Below are 6228 nucleotides of genomic sequence, written 5' to 3'. Positions count from 1 at the left end.
GTTTGAGAGTTTGGCACATTTATTTAATGTCTTCAGTTCAACCTGTGCAGGCCAGTTTACTGCAGGTAGCAGGGTGACATTGTACAGGGAGTGTGCAAGCACTATGCAGCCTTGGTGTTTGCTTCTGGACTCTGCTTTGAGCCACAGTCTGAAAAATCAAAAACTCTCCACCCAGCTCTTCAGGGTGAGTTTAAAAGTTTTCCTCACCCCTTCCCTGGCACAGTTTAGTAGATCTGGTGCAGAGGTTGATTGCATTGTCTGTGCCCGCCTCCCCTGTCCTTGCTGGGACCCGCAGCAGTGTGCACCCGTCGGCAGACAGCGAGCTCAGCCTGTCTCTCTCTGCATGCTGTGTGATCTGCAGCACATACAACTGGAGTTCAGTTTCATTGTTTTGTAATTTTAAAGATGATTGTTTTTGTTCCTCTGGCACTGGGGAGAAAGGAGCCCCTTTGGGTTGTGCCCGTGTCCTGTACAGATATTTTGTAATATATAAAAATGTCTCTTTTTTTTTTGTTTGTTTATTAAATGCAATCTGAAGGTTAGAAACACACAGTGTTTGTCTCATGATTTTTTTTTTTCTGATAAGTAAAAGCTACAATGTGTGTTTCTTTTTTTTTAAACTTATTTTATAAGTAATTTGCTGAAGAAAAACAGTGTGTTTTCTTTATCTGATGAAATGAATGCAAAAAGAATGTCGAGTAAATACTGTAAGATAACATTTAGCCAGCGATTGTCCAGTTCATTTAGTCAGTATTGATCTGGCTTCAAACACCGTGATTGGCACTAATCTTAATCCGGGTCTGTGTTAACTTGGCTCACTGTGTAGGGGTGCTGAGCTGCAGCGTGGGCGGCTGTGGGTTCGAGTAGCTCGGCGGTTAGAGGAAAGTGGAAGGTTGGGGTGAATCGGCTCCTGTTTTCTGAGGCTTCACAGATTGGTGGGGGGGGGGGGGGGGGTCCCTCGGAGCTAACCAAATGGTGATTCTCTGAAACAGTACTGCAGACATTAACTGCTTGCATTCCCTCACAGCCTACATAATGCACGAGTAGGACTGGAGATCACGCAGTGCGTGGTTAGGGTTTCTTAATCTAGTGTTCACTTAGTCTGAGACTTGAGTGAAACAGCGCCGCTGGTTCTGGCTCTGAGTTGGGGGGTACCGAGGGTCTTCTCTGCAGTATTCCAGTGTGCCGCGGGGGGAGGGAATTCCGGGGCTGCATTTCAGGCTTTGGGAAGCAGGATCCAGTCCAGCCCAGGGGTCCTGTAGCATCGATGGTTTGTAGAATTTGCACACATCCTCTGAATCCCTGCTGTACCCTCCTCTGGAGCCCTGAGAGTGGAGAGGTCGGTGGGCACCCTGCAAACATCGGAGAGGAGCATTAAAACACTGGACTGTTATTGCTGGGGCACTAGCGGCAGACACAGTGGTGCCAGTTCATGTATTACATTAATCCTGTAAAATTTCTTAAACGAATTCACTCTTGCCTGTAGAGCTGCAGTACACTCATAGCCTGGGCTGTGCTGAGCAGGTCTTGGCCGGTTAGTTCTCCAATTCTGATGCGGCCGAAGGGGGGACCACACGTTCGATCCCCTGTTTTTATAAGAACTCCTCTTGCCCTGACTCGACTCCTGAGCGCAGTCGAAGTGGGGGCTCCGATCTGTCGCGGGGCTGGAATGCCAGACCAGCGGTGAACGCGGCCAGGACGGGCGCCCAGAGTGCGGGTCGGGGGTGAATCTATCACCGGGGGAACCGTGGGGGAACGCCTGGAGGGGTTGCCAGTGGGATGACCGAGAGCGCTGGGACATCTTTCAGTAAACTGAGTTAAAAAAACAACGTTATTTTCTCGGCAGATACAGCGCGCAAAAAAACTCAAACTTGATTACATTTGAATTCAACTACGGTATTATACATTAATCTGCGTGATTCTGGGTTGAGCATCATTTAAAATACAACATATCATGTGCTTAGCTGAACAGTACTAAAAACATTACTAAAAACTTCCAGTAGTTTAAAAAATACCGCAGCCTACTCCTTTAACACGGACTCTCTCGTTCTGAAGTGGAGCATCCTAGGGTACATTTTGGTTTTACGCACAGACGTTTTTGTTTCTTACCTGTGTCGATCCCCTCAGGTCTCGGTTCGGGTGCAGGTCTGTGCGGTGTGTTCTAGTGGATGGTCTCTGGTTTCGGTTCGGATGTAGGTCTGTGCGGTGTGTTGTACTCGATGCTGTCGGTTCAGAAGTAGATCTGTGCGGTGCGTTCTACTCGATGGCCTCGGTTCGGATGCAGGTCCTGAGTGCGGTGTGTTGTACTCGATGGTCTCTGTTCAGATGTAGGTCTGTGCGGTGTGTGCTAGTCGATGGTGTCGGGTCTCGATTCGGGATGAAGCTTCTCTTGCGTCGCTTTTATATTATTCGCCTGACCAACTGTGCGCTTTCGGTGAGGTGACAGACTCGTTTACACGCCATTGTCTGAGGGGTGGGGTCCCCAAAGAGTGATAATGTCCTGATCAGAGACAATGGAGCCTGGGGGGGTGGGGACAGTTACAGGGTTTTACAAACTCAGACCGTTTGCTTTTATGCGAGGACAAGTAATCTCGCATTGATTAAACACCATCTGTATTAAAATATAAGCACATTATATTTGCAATTTCACTTCGAATAACGGGACTTTTACATTTCTTAAAAAACCCGTGGTAAGATCGACGGATAAGCAAAGCTACAATATTCAGCGCTGTTTGGGCTCGTGTATCTGAGGAATCGTCTAGACTCTGCGGGGGACCTTTCAGAAGTCTGGCAGTATTTCTAAAAACAGTAAACCGGACCTTGTTAATGGACTGATCTTGCCAAATCTCATTTGTTACTCCTCATATTTATTTCTTCCCAGTCCAATGCTTTGGTTTTGTGAACTTTTACACTCGTGGAAATGTTTTATGTATGCTGCAGTGCATATGAATGGACCACAGTTTACATCGATTTACAGATTTGAACATGAACCCTTAAACACACGAGAAACGCATCGATCGTTTGTGGTTTATATTTCTGATGCATTCTAATATTGGTGCACAGATAAGTGTGGTTATATCTGTGATTAATGTGAGCGAAGCAATATCATCTTATAATATTTATCACATCTCATAATGCTAAACAGCACACTGAAGACTTCAGTTATTTAAAAATGTTGCTCACATTTAAAAAAAAAAAGTTTGCAAAATAAAACGAATCAAGCCTTAAAAACCCGAAGAACACCCAGGATAGTTACAGGCGAAACAATTTCCATGAAGCATTTCAGCTTTTGTCGTTAACTTCCTTGCCAGCTACAGAACTGTTCCGAAAATCCTCAGATTGTAAAATGTCATCTCGCTTACCTCCCCCTGTACACACAGCATTATTTAATAATAGCAGGATTGTAACGGATTTCAGAATTTAATACCATAATGTTTAGACATCACGAGTAATTTAAATCTTCCGGATAAAAGTTCGTGTTTAAACTTTCTGAGAAAAGCAATCACCGGTAACAGGGTGTTGGAGGAAGGAGTTCGTGCACGGACACCGCAAACCAATAGAGGGCGCTGTGAGCCACAGAGATTCCCACATGGCTTCCAGTCAATTCCTCAGGTCTGCTCATTCCTGCCGGGCAGACGCAGGAGCTGTGTTGGAACCCAGTACGATATGAATGGAATGGGCATTTTCTGTGATTTTTTATTTATTTATTTTTAAATCAAAATCGATACACTGTAATAATATAAAAGAAAAACAATCTTATCCTGTTTCAAAATGATCATCATCATCAATGTCTCTATCGCCACTATAATGTTATAATGCACCGGCTCGTGTCATTTTGACGTGCATGGAGGACAGCTTTAACACGGTTGCAGCCGCAGGGTTGAGAGCCGCACACTAGTCGTAATGGGTGCGCAAACCCAAACCTCTAGCCTGGGCAGGGCTGTATCTGCGGGAATGCGGGCTCCGGTCCGCTCTCCGGGGTTTGATTGAGAATCCTGGACCAGTGCAATGTGGCGGTGTCGATGTAACGTGTTACACGGCACTCCCAGAAGAAAGACTAAAGTTGAAACATCTGCTGATTGCTAAACCAATTTCACCATGACTGGGTAATAAATATCAAACAGCTGCCCTGCCACTACAGGCTGGGCACAGTGGCACTGTGCCGTGGGGGGAGGGCATACCAGCCAGGCAGGGCCGTCCCAGTTGTGATGGCAATGCTAGTTAAGCAGAGCTGCAGCTTTTGCCTAGAAAATCAACTGTTTACCGTGGAAGCTGTTTCACCTTTAATGGAAATCCCATAAGAGGTGTATTTGCAGACACTTCCAGTGTCTATTGCCACATTCTTTAGTTCACTCCTGTGCAGGCTGGCTGGTGCACATATTGCTCATTTGAGATATTTTTCCCCCACTTTGAATTTAAGGCGCCGGTCTTGAAACATCTTCGGTGTTTAGATTGTGTTTCGCTTGGTGTGATCTGATGGCATTGTTTCAGTAGGGTGCTCACACCAAAAAAAAACCAAACAATAGTACCTGCAATGCCGACAGAGTTTCAACGGATCATGTAAACTGCTCCACAAACCTAATGGAAAAAGTCTGTATGTTTGTTTGTATGTGAAATGCTTGAGAAGATCCTATTTTAATAATTTAAATGCCAGTGGTATTTAGACAAGCTTCTGGCTGAACCACAGGAGGTCTCTCTGATGCCTCCCCCAGAATTGGGGTCTTTACCTGGATGTGTCGGCCAGGTCCCTCCCTTTGCTCGCCCCACTTAAACTGCAGTGATAATAACAGTAATGCAATTTGTAAATGGAGATAGGGGCAGCCTGCGTTTTGATTTAATTAATGCCTTCTCTGCAGCCCCAACTAACCCTTCTTCATCAATAATGCATGGCTTCTTGTTTAGCTGCTGTAATTAAATGGTTACCATAATTAAAAGCCCAAAATCCCACAAGATGGCCCTGTATAGCCCTGACTGCTGCTGCTGCTGCTGCTGGTGGTGGAAACACACTGTGCCTTACCCTGGCTAGGTGAGAGAGCCTGCCCTTCATCCCTCCTTCCCTGCCTGCCTGCCTCTCCCTCCTTGCCTGCCTGTCCTCCATCCCTCCCTGCCTGCCTACCTGCCTCTCTCCCTGCCTGCCTGCCCTTCACCTATAAGGGACAAATCCTGCAAATAAAGCAAAATAAACAGAGAATCTTCATGCATGGTCACTGATGATGATAAATAATGCATGACTGCTGGAGCAGAATAATACACAAGCCTCTTAAAAAGAGGATCAATGGCATTAAGAAAAGACTGTTCAATCCTAGAACGATAAGAGATTGATTGAAGTCATGGATAGACCCTTGTAGACGAATGCAAAGCCTTGTTCCAACACCTGGTCATCAGCCAGCAGGTGCCCCTGATGCCCTTACCTGCAGTGTTCAGAGGAGATCGGGGGATAAACTCCCTCTCATCGCGGGGCATGCAGCACGAGGTGGAGATGTTTAAAGCTACAATTAGACTGCCACTGGCTTGGTGAGCACACAGGGAATTCATATTTCAAATCTCTTTGGACACCAGTACCAGGAGCTTGGCGGACACACTCAGCACTGTAACACAGTACACACCGTTTCCAGTAACCCTATTGCTGTTACAGTGTGTACCTGCTTAAAACGAATGAAGCTTACCTCTGCCTCATTCTCAGACCTCTATTCATTCTTGAACCCTCTTAGTCCTCCACACAGACAGACAAACTGACAGACTGAAGCTTCTTAGCCTTGACTTTTCTCAGATTTGCAGACAGACAGAGGAATATAAAAAAGCCTCTTTGGCCCTGCCTTGTTCTCAGATCTTTTTTGTTTAGAGTGCAGTGGCCTGGTCTCCTGTATCCTCACCCCCACCTTCACATGATTTATTGCTCACAAATACCTCAGCACTAATTAGCCTAGTAATTAATTAATAGGAATTTGCATATTTGCATGTGCAATTAGCACGGTGGAGTGAGACTGCTGCAGATGGGTACAGCGGGCAGAGGAGGGAAAGAGGGAGAGAGAGAGGGGGTGAGGGCAGACATTGCCCCAGGGGATGGGAGGGTCATTTACCTGGGTGTCCTTGTTAAGTGCAAAAACATTCCAGCTGACTCCAATATAAACATTTCCATTCATATTTTTACAGGGAGTCTTGCATAGCAGACAGTGCCAGCGCTGGCCATATGCAGTAACTGTGCTTGGTGTTTTCGCACACAAGTCC

Source organism: Polyodon spathula, chromosome 12 (assembly GCF_017654505.1).
Source record: "Polyodon spathula isolate WHYD16114869_AA chromosome 12, ASM1765450v1, whole genome shotgun sequence".
Lineage (NCBI taxonomy): Eukaryota > Metazoa > Chordata > Actinopteri > Acipenseriformes > Polyodontidae > Polyodon > Polyodon spathula.
Note: the sequence above shows the minus strand (reverse complement) of the source record.